The sequence below is a fragment of the Pelodiscus sinensis genome, chromosome 7 (assembly GCF_049634645.1).
Source record: "Pelodiscus sinensis isolate JC-2024 chromosome 7, ASM4963464v1, whole genome shotgun sequence".
Taxonomy (NCBI): domain Eukaryota; kingdom Metazoa; phylum Chordata; order Testudines; family Trionychidae; genus Pelodiscus; species Pelodiscus sinensis.
Window position 1 is genome coordinate 22443313 of NC_134717.1, and position 14891 is coordinate 22458203.

Consider the following 14891-nt stretch of genomic DNA (forward strand, 5'->3'; position numbering starts at 1 on the left):
GGAGCAGCGCCGGCCCCAGGCATGCAGAGAATGGGCTGTTCCGGCCCCGGGCACGTGGTGTACGGGCAGACCCACTCCTGGGCGTGTGGCACAGGAGTGGCGCCGGCCCCGGGAGTGAGGCGCATTGGTGGCGCTGGCACCAGTCATGCAGCATATGGGTGCCCCCACCCCTGGGTGCCCGGCATGTGAGTGGCCCCGGCCCCAGGCACCCGGCAGCCCGAAAAGGTTGGGGACCACTGGCTAGCTAGTTAAAAAACAACCTTCCTTTCCAAGTAATGGTTCAGTGCCAGTTTATATGGATATGGGAATCGTGAATTTTAACCCACTCTTACATTAGCTCCTTTTTGACCTTGGCTAAAGGACTCTATCTCTCTGTTCTTGTCTCTTACTTGCCTAAATAAATAGTGTGAAGAGGACTATTTATATATTGGATTTCATTTGTCTCTTCTGAAAAAGTGTTTTTCAGACTGAACACCTTGCACTAGCAGAGCTATTCACTCATGATTATTTGATGTATTGTCACCTTGGGGATTCCATTCAGGGAAAATAGCTTTCATTTGTAGCGGGAGCACCATAGAAGCCCTGCTGGAGGAGACTTCCAGTGCATGTTCTGAAATAAGGCATCCCTCAGAGTCTTGACCCCACAACCCACGTCCAGCCATAAGGACTGAGTTTTTGAGGCTCCTCTGTGTGATGGTTGTTCTTTAGTGCCTTCCAAGCAGACTTTCTCTTGGGGCATGCCATGGAGTGACTCCAGTCCAGTGTTTGTGAAGTGATCTGCACATAAAAAGTACTATATAAATGCAAAGCATTTTTATCGTTATAATTGCCAGAGAATAACAAATTCAGAAATTGCAAATACCAGAGAATACATACATGTTAAGAGTCAGTTCACCTGAATAAAAGTGGATATTTTATGTGACTCTATTTAAAGTTAGAGACTCCATGTTAAATCCCCCTAATGTTTTTCTTTAGGTTGTATTACTTACATGTTGTGCAAAGAAGTAATTTGTGTAGCCATAAGAGTAAATATACAATGTTCCAGTTGAAAACTCTCAGAGTTCTTTTTTTTTTTTTTTTAATCTACAGCAATGATACTGGATGTGTACAGAATAAGGCAGGGGTGGGCAAATAGGGTCTGCCAGGGTTAGCCACCATATTTACCTGTGCCTATGTAGATATGAGGATCATAGCTCCTATTGGCCATGGATCACCATTCTGAACCAACGGGAGCTGCAATTGCGGGTACCTGCAGAGGTGAAGGTAAATTTAGTGGCAGTGAACCACCAGGAGCTAACCTTAGTGAACCGCCATCATTTTATTGCCCAAACCTAGAAAAGGTTTTAGGGATTGATACCACATTCTTTATTTGAACACCGCTGTCAGTGAATTCAATGAGAGTTTTCCTTGAATAGGTGTTTCTGGGTCAGTCCCCAAGTGTGTAGTAGCAATAGCAAGACTGTAGTAATGATAGGAGCTCCAGATTTGCTGATGACAAAGGGGTTAATATAGTTTCTGGAATCTGACCTCAGGTTTAAATTGTGATTCTAATGTTAATCATTATGAAACATAGCTTCACACCTCATAAATTCAAAGTTAACCTATTTCTATCATCCACTGCAGTGTTTAAATAAAGAGCAGCTTCACACAAGCATACATCACTATAGATTCCCTTTTTGCACTTTTTTTCAAATTATATTGCTGGTTTATACAAACCACCTTTCATGAGCTGTCTGCCAGAAAGCTCTAAAAATAATAGCACAGACGCTTGCATCAACAAATTGGCTACCTCACTTTCGATGAATCTAATGTTCAAATGAAAAGGTTTCTGCTTCCAAGTATTGGAAGCATACCTTGAATATGTTATCAGGCTAATAGGGGCTGCTCATAAAGAAATGGAAGATAAAGGATTTGTTTACATGCATTACTGTTTCTGCTTTTTAAAATAAGAGATACTGAAATAAGTGAAGGGAGAAGAGGAAAAAAGAAGTAGTAAAATTTGTCAGTTAGCTATTTTCAAAAGCTGTAGCCTGCAAGAAAAGGTAGATGTTTCTATTGTCTTGATTAGGAAATATTATAAGGTTTCATAGCAGCAGATTTACATGTGAATTTGTATTTAGCAAGCTTATTTAAGAAAATACTTACTTGTTCTATATTGCACTGTTATTTTATGCTTTATACTAATTAACTCATACAGAAATTTAAAACTAGATTGTGCAACCTGGACTTATGTAGGTGATTGCTTACTCACTCAAGTAGCCCCAATGAAGTCAAACATTTGTGTAAATAAATGCTTGCCAATGTAAATATTGCTGAATGTGGATTCTGGAGAATCTTAGCAAATGATGTGAAAAAATCCAAGTTTGCATCGCTTATTTTTTACCTGTGGATATTTCATTCAGGTATCAACTACCTTCAAGTGGGATATGATAACACAACTATTCATGAGATCATTATTCATAATCTGTCATTCACTTGTGATTGCAAGTTATTCAGCTTGCTTTCCTCTGGCACCTAAGAAAAGAGCAGCTGAGGAATCATCCCAACTATACAACCTTATTTAAAAATCCATTTCTTAAACTGAATTTGTGTAGTTTCACCCAAACTTCCTGGGGTGGTTTCTTCCTACTCTTCATAATGTAAGTGATAAATGCAAATGACAAACACTATTAGTTCCATAGTACAAGTACTAATTTTTGCTTCTGCTATGCAGTATATATGGGAAGGTCTGGAACATTTCCAGTCATCTTCACTATCATTTAGTCCTTAAAACCCAGAACAGACATTTAAACTGGAAAACATTATATCTCATCTGCAGATGCACATGCAGTACCATCGGAAGATGAATAGTTGTAGTCCTGAACTGGCGTCTCTATCAGATAGACTCTGTATAATTAAATAAGAAAGCATTTTTTAAACAAAATTACAACATCTTGGGCATTCCTTTGTGAATAAAGGAGCAAGCTAAATAGAGAGAGAGAAAAGTCCACAAGTGATTAGCGGTTGATTTTTATGAGAAATCTCCAGCACTTCTAATTTGATTTTTTTATCTTTAATGAATACTTTCTTCAGTGATGCTGTTTGTTGTTTTAGATGCATCTCAGCATCATTTTTAATGTCATTACCATATGCAGGCTCTGCAGTTTGGCGAACTTAAAATACCAAACAGCTCATAAAAAAACTGTGGTTCTTATGGCACCACAGATAGTAGCATCTGTATTAGATTTGTGCTACTTTAATGCAGTCCTTTCTATATCTCAAGGCTGTTTCATGCAAATGTTGAAGCTAGGTATTCCCACAAACAAGCAGCCATAACATTTTCAGTAACTTTGTTTTAAAAGAGACTTTTGAACATGCAGGAAATATTAGTACATCAAACAAAGTGAAAGACAAGGTAGTTTAACTTGTTGGTTTGTTTGCTGAAACTCTAAAGTAAATATACTGTAGCTAAAAGTGTTCCATTTTTATCTGCCTGCTGCAGTAATGGCTGTGTTACTTCAGGGCTTACACTTCAATAATTGATCAGGGTTTGTATAGCACCGGCTAAGAGCAAAAATAAGAGTGTTGCTTTGAACAAACTGCTGCAGTGTTATAGCATTAGGCACAGAAACAAGATTCTGGAAATATAGATATATATAAAAACAGGAAAAGATGGATAAGTTGGAGTGGTAAATACTGCTTCAGGCTAGAAAGTAATGAGAATTTTTCCATAGAGAGTTTTGACCTGCTATTCAAAAATTGTTTCTTGTCTTAATAAATCCTAAAAGTGTAATTTACTTGCAAAAGGGAAAGAACAAAGGCACCAAAATTCTTTTGATAACAACACTTGTTAAGGTTGATAAGTTGGGTTTCAAATGTGTGAAGAAAAATGTGTGACAGTTTGTTTTAAGGTGACAACCTAAGTGTTCAGATACTTCCATCTTATGCTGTTTTATAAAGCAGCATTCTAGTAAATGCTTTACACATGTACATTAGAAATGGAAACCTTAGATAACTTATCTTCCCATTAAATTTTACAATCACATTTCCATTGTATCCATATGAAGACTGGAAATTGGGTCTCTATAATTTGTCCATTAAAAGTTACAACTAAGATAGGGATTGTTTCTTAATGTCCCACACAATGTTAGAAATAACCCTTTCTTGACAAATCAAAAGAGCTTTCAAAAATTATATCTAATATTTTCTCTTTTTTTTGATAATTTTTATAGTACCCTTTTATAACCCTCAAAGCATTTTCATAGTAATTTCATAATTATTATTTCAACTATATAATTGATTTGTCTTCTTTCCATCACATAAAACAAGAACTGAAAATAAGGTTTAAATTAGTATCAAACCAACAAAACACAAAAATTTCTCAATAAAAGCTGCATTACCATCATTAACACTCTCTGTTCTTCTCACAGTAGGTTTTGCAGGAGCCTCCAAACAGTAGGAGCTTTTAAAAAACATATGTGCTGTGCTACCTAGGAAAAATGTGGATTAAAGCTCTACTTTAAATTTGATATCGAGGTGTGATAGTAAATAAAATCCTTAGTATTATGTGAGTATATTTAGATATGGGCTGATTTCAGTTCTCAAACTATTAATTCTAACTAAATGCATGGGCTTTATACATGTTTATAGAAATACATACAATTCCGATATCACCAAATCTTATAGGCAGAAGCCCTGAGATTTTGTGCTGCCATGTTATAGAATAGTTAAAATCCAAAAATTCGTTTCCAGTGCACCCCCAAAAAAATCATGTTGCAGTAATCTAATGCATGTATTTCTCAAAGTAAGGAGAAGGAAACAGTGTGATTACAACCTTCTCCTTCTCCTTACATGTATCAAGTTGTAAATCAGAAGCTATTAACTGGTTTCTAAACAGTATAGACAGGGCTGCATGACATATGGTAGTTTGTTGTTTTTGAGTACCTTACAATATTACATGGATATCCGCTTGAAAAAAACTGCTGCCATGCACAAAAAACATATAGTTCATGAATTTTTTGTCATCTCTCCACAGTAATTCATTGGTGAGGCTTCCCATTGGTGAGATTTTCAGGCAATGGTGCCTTAAACTGAAGTCACTGAATTGCCATGTTAAAAACAAAACGTGAAACCAAACAAAACCTTTTCTAGTGTTGTTTTGAAGTGAAGCCACTTCAGTGGCATTTAGCAAAAAACCTGTTCAGATGGCAGGGAAGTTGATCCAGTGTAATTTGGTAAAAAGCCAACTATACTGTATTAAGACACATTCCTATTGATAATTTGTTTGAAAATATATCATTTTAAAAAAATAATACTGTTATACAAAAAAAAACCAACCCCAGAAAAACTTACTGTGAGTATTCAAATGTTCATGCAACACCAATTTCTGTCACAGACTAACTAAATGTATTTGTAATTGCTTATCTTCATCTACTTCCTCTATCCTTGTTTAGCCAATGAAAGTCAGTCTAGACACATTTAAAGGCATGTTGTGTTCAAAAATGAAAATTCCCTTTAAAAACCAAGGCTTGATCCTTGTTCCGGTATCTCATTTGGTCTGTGACTCTGCTACAGCCCTGAGAGTTTTAAGAGGAATATTATCCTTTCTAATATTACACTATATATATGATTACAAATGGGAAAGGATTCAATGTGAAAATTCATATCCAGAGTCAAGTGCACATTTAAAGCACAGCCAAATTTTTAAATATTTAGATCCAAGTTTTTTGTTTGGACCCATTTCTATTTATATTTCAGATTATCTTTTTCTTAATAGTGTCTGGACTCAAACTGGGCTAGGAGCCAAGTTTCACCTCCTCATGATGCCAAAATGAAATGACACCACTTGCAACAGACAATGTAGATATGAGCACATGTGCTCTTCTAGGCTCCTCAGGCAAGGCTTGCTCTTGAGTTTCAGGTAAATCATATCCATAGTAAATATATATCTCGGGTATTAGATCATGTGATGAAATCAGAATCTCCATTTTCTAGACTTTTTGGTTGTGAAGAAAAGCTTGAAAATGTGAACTGGGAGTAGTTAAAGTGATAATGTCCTCTTGAGTATTCAGAAATCCTGAAGCAGAGGGAAAAGCAGCAGCCACTAGCACCAGGGAGGAAACTGCCCAAGAGCTACCCTGTAGGAGACCTGGTACAAAGATGAGGACATTGTCAGGCTAGTAGGACTTGGATGCTCTTCTAGGCCCCAGTAGAAAGAAACAGTGTTGTCTTCCAAGTTCACTCACTAAATGAAAATGAGAAGCTACTCCTAGTAGATTGTACAAAGTAGATGGAGTAGATCCTCCATCTCCTTTTTTTAACAGTTATGATAGCAAAGAAATGCCTAATAATGTTGACATTTAAATTGTCATCACTGGACATCTAAGTTGCTCATCGTTGGATGTAAAGAGGTATGGAGCACTTGGCACCTCTCAGAGTTGTTGTTTCAGGGTCTGTCTAGACTCAGATTGACATCGTGCCTTTGGTTGATGCATGTTGCTCATTTTCAAAGTTTTCTTCACCACGATAATGGCTAGAAACTTTATTTTAATGAAAGAATAAGAACGTCTATAGAAGACGATGACGGTCATAAACAGTACTTCCAATTTGAGACCTGAAAATGATCTTCAATAAAAGTTGTGGGGTTGGGGTTTTTGTGTGTGTTTGTTTTTATTGTTTCTGGCATCATATATAAAACTCAAGATCCTATAAAAGCCTATATTATATGGCTTTATTCCTTAGACGCATGATAGATCTGTCACTTTCTAATTATATAACTTTTATAAGGCACGCATACACAACAGATAGAGAACAAAAGTATTTATGTACTATGCAATATTCAGTATTAGATTATATGTTTTGACATTTAATTTTAAGGGCAAAAGATAATGAAGTTCAACTTAAAGAATTAGAACAAAAAAAAACCCTCATAAGACTAAAAACAGTGATTAATACGGCAAACATCCACAATGGAAGTATTTTGGTTTCCTATGTTCTATTGCATTCACAGCTATCTTGTACAGCATGTGAGCAAAGCATGAGGAGCAGGTGGTAAATGTTGCAAATGCTAAGTAATGCTTTTAAATGGACTCTCTTAGAACAACATACTATAAGCTATCAATTAAAAAAGGTAAATTGACCAAATGAGACTACTCTCCTACTGTCTCGATAGCTAGCATAGCTAAATTAGCTGAAAGAAGTCTTGTCATGAAATCACGGAGTACATAGCTAATGTTTTCATACACAGTATATATGCAGCAAGTATAAATAAAGTTAGTAACTATTATTTGTTTATATGGCAATAACAGTCAAGATATACCAGTCACTTCTTAGATACACATGCAGAGACCCATTTGCTATCCTGAAAAGATTACATGCAGTCCTCAAAGAGAGGGTTGGGTGAGCCAGGTAGGCTAATGGTAAGGAAGATGAAATGCTCATAAAAGAAAATGAAAGGGATCAGTCATATAGCTTACATCTTTATTTATTATAGGGTATAGATAAGGCATGGAGAAATGGACAAAGGAGGTAAGTTAACAGGAAGAAAGGAAAAGGAAAGAAGGGGAATACAGACATTGTAGGAGAGGAGAAAAAGAGAAATGTTACCTCAGAACAAGATGTAGTGGTAAAATTTCTAGATACCCTCAATGACCTATTCTTGGAGTAGTTAGTCCTGGAACCCATAAGAGGAGAAGAAATATTTGATTTAGCACCACTTGTTGCACAGGTACATCCAAGAAGTCAATATAGCTAAATTTCTTGGTTGGTAATATTGACCTTAATGGCCTCGGCTACACTAGATGGAAGGTCAAAGTAAGGTATGCAACTCCAGCTACATAAATTACATAGCTGGAGTCAACGTATCTTACATTGTGTTCCCATGGCGTCCACACAGTGGGAGGGTGAAGGGAGAAAATGCTCCTATTGGCTTCCCTTACTCCTTGTGAGGAGCAGAAATACCGGTGCCAACAGCAGGGCCCTTTGAGTTCCATCTAATAGGTCTGTACAACACCTGCTAAATAGAACCCCAGAAGATTGACCATGGCAATGTAGATCTTCCATGTATTATTTATGTGCCCTAACTGTAACAATTGTTGGGGGTGTTACCCAAGAAACCCACCAATAGCATTTACCTTCAAAAAGAGGACCTACACAAAAATGAGTTGGATTTAAACAAAAATTAAAAGGAACAGTCATAGGAGTGAAATGCCTTCATGTTGCATGGAAATGTTTAAAAAAAACACCATCAGAGGAGCTTAAACTGTATGTATACTTTAAATTAGAAAAAAAAATCCACAAGGAGGACCAAAAACACCACAGCTAAACAGAGTAAAAAAGATGGATAAAGTCAAATCATCCTTTAAAAATTGGTAATCACATCCTACTGAGGACAATGAAAAGGACCAAAAATTCTGGCAAGTCGAGTATAAAAGTGTAATTAGGCAGGCCAAAAAGGAATGTGAAGAGAGACTAGTAAAAGACAAAAACTATCATCAATTTTCGTAAGTATATCAGAAGCAGAAAACTTGCAAAAGAATTAGTGGGATGATCAAGGTGCTAAAGAAGCACTAGAAGAAGACTACACCATTGTAGAAAAGCTAAATGAAATGTTTATATTGGTCTTCGCTGCAAAGAACGTGAGGGAGATTGCCACACTTCAGCCATACTACTTAGGTGACAGATCTAAGGAAATGTCCCGGTTTGAGGTGTGAATAGAGGAGGTTTTAGAACAAATTAATACATTTAAAAAAATCGAAGACAAAGTTGGTATTCACCCAAGAGTTCTGATGGATCTCAAATATGAAATTGCAGACCTAGTAACTGTGGGCTGTAATCTATCACTTAATCAACTTTTGTACTAGATGACTGGTTGACAGCTAATATGATGCCAATTATTCAAAAAAGCTACAGAAGTAATTACTATACATTAAGCCTAACTTCAGTGCCAGGTGAATGATTTGAAACTATAGTGCAACCAGAATCATTAGATGCATAGATGAGCATGATAGGTTGATCGAGAATCAACATGGCTGTTAAGCAAAGTACAGAGTCATGGGATAAAAGGGATTAGTAACAGCTTAAAATATGGGTAAAAGGAGTAGGAATTAAGAATTTTCACAGAGGAGAGAGGTTCATATTGGAGTCCCCCAAGGGTCTGTACTGGGACCAATGCTGTTCAATATATTTGTAAATTATCTGAAAAAGGGAAAACTGGAGGTGTCAAATTTTTCAGAGGATACAAAATTACTCAAGATAGATAAGTCCAAAGGAGACTTCAAGGCATTACAAAGGAAACTGTGAATAGATGGCAAAATGGCAGGTGAAATTCAATGTTGATAAATGTAAAGTAATGAACCTTGGAAAACATAATGTCAATTGTATTTATAAAATGATGGGATCTAAATTAATTTTTGCCACTCTAGAAAGTATCTTGGAGTCTTTCTAGATAGTTCTCTGAAAACATCTGCTCAATGTGCAGTGGTAACAAAAAGTAAGGAACCATTATGAAAGGATAGACAATAAGGCAGAAATTATCATAGCACCACCACATAAATCCATGGTATGCCCACATCTTGAATAATGTATGTTTGGTTTCCCTTCCACAAAAATATGTATTAGAATTACAAAAAGTATGGTAAGGGTGTAGCCTTCAAGCCAAGAAGAGTCATAAATGTGACTAGAGGCATGGAACAGATTTGAGAAGATTTTAAGAAGACTGGAACTGTTTAGCTTTGAACAAAGATGATTGAAGGGGGACATGATAGATACATATAAAAATCTGAATGGTGTGGAGAAAGTGGAGAAAGTAGTACTATTTACCCTTTCACAAAACACACAAACCAGGGGTCATCCAATGAAATTAATAGACAGCAGATTTAAAAGAAACATAAGGTGTCAGCTTCAGAGTGAATTCTTCTAAAAACTTCAGCCAAAATAGTTCATCCATTTCTGAGAATGAAAGTAGGGGAAAATATGTTGCCCATGTCAAAAAAAAATTTTATTGGAATAACTCTACTGCCTGTATGCCTTGGAGCAGGGATTTGAAATGTAGCAAGGGTGGCTTTTGTGTGAGAAACAGAGACTTGGGCAGGCCCTGACTTCAGATGAATGGGCAAGAACTCAGGACAGGAGGAGTGGTATAGGAGGGATGAGCAGGGGCTAAGCCCCAACCTTGCTCTCCGGCTGAAGTGCTGGAGGAGAGCAGAGTAAGCCCTGACCCTAGTTCCTGCTGAAGTGCAGGCCGAAGCAGAAGTTTGTACATACTCAGTAGAGACTTCTTCAATTCAAATATTTAAAAACTCTAAAGATTCTAACTTCACAGACCATGAATAAGTCTCTCTTGGTTCATAGGTTTGACCATACTGCAGATGCACCATTCCCACATAGAGACTAAGCATTCTCCATCAATTCAGAGTTTGGGACAGGAGCCAGGACTGAGACATGGAGCCGGTGAAAGAAAATGGCAGGAGGGGGAGGAAGGGCCAGTTGGCTGAAGAGAAAAGATGGAGTTTGAACAAGGACCTGGGAGAATTGACAATGGGGATAGATTGAGATTGGCTGAACAAACAGATTGATACTGGGAATTAACATGAAGCACAGTGCATGGGAGGAGATAGAGCACTAAAAAAAAAGCTATGCAGTGGGAATTGAATTGGGACTGGCTTGACAGAGACATAAGGCTCCAGTTCTGCAGGGCCACATTCAAAACCCTTAACTGAGATCCCATCCTTTCTCTTCTTACAGATTTCTTGCCTCATTCACTACACACTTTCCAACTACTCTTACACATATGAGCCAAGGGTTAGGCAGGCTGCCCGAACGGGAGCGGCATAGTATTTCCGCAAAAACACTGACAATCTTACATGAGATCGTCAGTGCTTTTGCAGAAATTCAAGCAGCCAGTGTAGATAGCTGGCAAGTTTTTCCGCAAAAGTGGCTGATTTTCTGGAAAAACTGGCCAGTCTAGACACAGCCCTGGAGTATTGTGTCCAGTTCTGGGCCCCCAATTACAGGAAGGATCTGGATGCATTGGAGAGGGTCCAGCGGAGGGCGACCAAAATGATTAGGGGGCTGGAGTAAATGACCTACGAGGAGAGGCTGAGGGAGTTGGGTCTATTTAGTCTGCAGAAGAGAAGAGTGAGGGGGGATTTGATAGCAGCCTTCAACTTCCTGAAGGGAGGTTCAAAAGAGGCTGGAGAAAGACTGTTCACAGTAGTGATGGATGACAGAATAAGGAACAATGGTCTCAAGTTGCGGTGAGAGAGGTCCAGGTTGGATATTAGGAAAAACTATTTCACTAGGAAGGTGATAAAGCACTGGAATGGGTTATCTAGGGAAGTAGTGGAGTCTCCATCCCTAGAGATGTTTAAGTCCTGGCTTGACAAAGCCCTGGCTGGGTTGATTCAATTGGGATTGGTCCTGCTTTGGGCAGGGGGCTGGACTTGATGACCTTCTAAGGTCTCTTCCAGCTCTATGATTCTAAGATTCTAAGGTAAGACAATTTCAGCCTCGCATTTTTATGGCTGGAGTTGCATACCTTAAGTTGACCTTCAGTGTAGACTTGGCCCCAGAGTGGTGGCAGGCAAGTAGTGAACTTCCAAACCTTCTTCTATATTTTGTGTGCTTTGTAGATAGAAGCTAGGAGGAGGAGGAAGGGGACAAGCTCTGAATATCTCTGGGCTGGATTGGGTCCTAAGTGTAATGTTAATTTTGAGTATTTCCTGTCACAATTTTAGCACTGTGTTGTTATTGGGGAAAGAAGGCAAAAAAAAGTGTCTGCTTTATGACTGGAAGATGTTCCTTGAGAATTGTGACTGTTCATCATGTGAGAAACTGTTATTTGAGCAGAAGAGAGCACTGACTTAGATCCCAAGCATTTATTCTTGCTTAAACCTCATCCCTATATCTTGGGTTTTTCCTTTTCAATTGTGCTTGTGAAATCTGTTTCCCATTCTAGCATAAAAATTTGGAAATAGAGCAAGCTAACTTTAAACAAGTTGCATTTTTCATGAATCAGGTTATGAAGTTCACTGCGACCTAGGAGACTTTTTTTTGTAAAATTCATGATTTAACAGAAAAACGTATCTAACAATGGGTAGAATGATATCCAGACTTACAATTATATTTTCCTGTTAACATAAAAGGGTCAGAAATAACATTCTGATCATTTTAAATAGCCAGCAAGAAATTATATTTACCATTTTACAAATACTATAAATACTTCATCGTTTGAATGCGCTTGAGTAAATTTAAATTGGATATTTGCTGTCCAAACTGACTGTGTGTAATTAAAGCAAAAATAAGAGCAGTCTCCTTTAAATTTTCTCTGTGGTATTATGCTATATTTCCAACATTATGTTATATTGCATCAAGGCAAAGTAGGTGAGGATATATCTTTTATTGGATCAACTTCTGTTAGTAAACCTACACTGGTCTGGGAAAGGTTTGCAGTATTTTGTCAGTTTGTTTCAATTGAAGGGATATTCAGAATTGGTATTCATTCTTTGATATAACTGTTAAATTGTACAATTTAAGAAAACTGTCTGAAAAAGATAAATTAAATGGGTAGAAATATTTTCAAATCAAAGAACAACTGACATATATAAAAATGATGTATGTTTCTTACATAGTCCACAGGGAGAATTCTTCAGGCTTGCTATGATCTCTACAATTTGCCTCCGGGCAAATGAGGCTTTGGGATATTCTATTATCCCTTTGGTCTATTTATCATGGAAACTGATGTACAAATTGGAGGTTCTTTTGGACCCTTCCTTTATATTTTCTAGAACTAATGTGAATGCACTTCTCACCTGCCCTCACCTCCAGTGAAGTGCTTTGGAGAAGGTTCAGTGACCAATAATCAATTATTATTGAGAAGCAATCAATTGCTAATCTCCATAATTATGCACATCTAAACACTATGAACAAGAAAGAGAAACAAAGCTGCACTCCAAGCATTGCCTTGTTAGCAGTATTTTGTTAACACAGGCTCTAAAAAAAGCTGCCGCAGCTGGTACCACAAATGTGTTTCCAGTATTCAGGCCATCAACGTGATTCGTCGCTAAATGTATAGAATCAGCTTCTTGCTAAAAACTACAATTACAGGTGATATACAGATTGAAATCACAGGGCTGGTTTGTCGAAGAAAATTGTCCTAATGATGGGTTTTCGGATCGGGAATGCAGCTCTTTTCTTCCTCTGTGATGGGTACTGAAGGCAGCTGCACCTGCCTCTGTGCTGTATTCTGCCGCACTTAATGATATCTGATGATATCATTAGGCAAAGTGTTCATAAACAGATGTTGAGCCTGTGCCTAAATGCTGTCAGATGAGCGGTTGCTGGCCTGAAACAGTATTATTTATATAGAACATTTACGTTTGTTATGTTAATAACCCCACTATTAGCTCTCTGGATGTTGCGATAGGAATGTAAATGTAGTTAATATGAATAACAACCTCTTTACTCTTTGTACTGCAGTTGAGTATAACTTTTAGGCTTTTAGAGAGAAACAAAGATCCCCCCACCAAGTCCTTTTGACTTCGTGATTTTTTTTGGCACCATTTGAATTTTTGATCAGCAGATAAATGGTAAGAATCCGTAGGACAGATGTTAAAGACTGAAATTTGTTTCTCTTAACACTTAATATTTTAAAGAAATTCTAGTATTTATGTGTTTTCTTGTAATTCCCGGATCCAGTTCATTACCTTAATATGTCAGAGTTGTGACTGTAGACATCAAATTAAAATTAAAATAAAAAGTACTATAGCAACTGCAGAATTGTGATCTGTTTTTTCTAAAGATTATCTTCTTCTATCAATTTATTTCCAGATAATAACTAAATGTTGGGAAGCTCACACTGCACAACATTCGTTTTTTGGTTGATGGTTTCATCTTCTATTATTCTAGCAATGCCTGAAATACTGCTTTACAATTGCTGTGGGTTTATTTAGCCAAAGTTGCATTTTATACCTCATACTTAATTCATGTAGAGTAAGTTATGTAAATTTTGACAGTCATCAAAATGTGCAGTGTTTCTCTGAAATACAGCTTACTAGCAATAGCTCTGTTATAAAAATATCATCAGTGGCTTTATAATTTTATTTGATATTTTAACTCTTTTTTAACACAATTTGGGAATGGAGGTAGATATTGCAAATGGAGTTTTCTTGTTTGTTTAAATATCTGAGGATGACCATATATGCTTTTTCATGCATAAAACATAAGCTAATGTGTCACTTTAACCATACATAGAGAATATAGTGATTTTTAAATGTTGTACTCATTATCTGCATTAATAGTTTTACAAGATTTCATATGGATGAAAATGTGAAAGATATCAGCGTAAATGCATGTTGGTAGCATAAGTGAAATGTACTCTATGGTGGGGGGAGGGTTCCAGATACCCTTAAATCAATATTAATCTTCCTTTGTAATTTGTAATATTCTAAGGAATGCTGGTGGTAGGTCTTATTGGAGAAGAGACTTTGTGTCCTGCTGCAATCTTCTCCCCAATATAACATCTGACAACCAAGCGTTCTGGTTGCCTCCACAAGATGAAGTAGATGAAAAAGGCTTAATGATGGGCCATTTGGTAGTACCAATGGAAAGGGAAGGCAAACTGAAATAGATGAAGGAGAGTAAGCTGCCTGGAAATCTCTGACAGTCATTTGGAGATGGGTGTGAAGATTTGGTGGCTGAAGCTACTTCATTGCCCTGAACAAGGAGACATGGAAATTGGATTGAAGTAGTTTGGCACTACATTTATCCCATAAGACCCCTGCCACTAGATCACAGAAGAGTAGAGAGGGAATTTTGGGACCTTCTTATCTCCCCGTGCGATGGAATGGAAACACTACATTTCAGAAACTTCATAGAATGTTTAGTTTTAAATGGTGAAGAGGGTCATTTTTTCC

General features: G+C 37.2%; 1 protein-coding gene and 1 long non-coding RNA gene across 5 annotated transcripts in view; one reads left to right on the top strand and one right to left on the bottom strand.

The window, feature by feature from the left end:
- Positions 1 to 14891, top strand: part of ARHGAP15 (Rho GTPase activating protein 15) — a 491953-nt gene that overhangs the window by 164956 nt on the left and 312106 nt on the right. The gene's annotated exons all lie outside the window — the stretch shown is intronic.
- Positions 116 to 4447, bottom strand: LOC142830161 (uncharacterized). The gene is made up of 3 exons (XR_012905148.1): positions 4380 to 4447; positions 1165 to 1249; positions 116 to 777 (listed from the first exon to the last, which is right to left on the bottom strand). It is a non-coding gene; the product is annotated as an uncharacterized LOC142830161 (long non-coding RNA).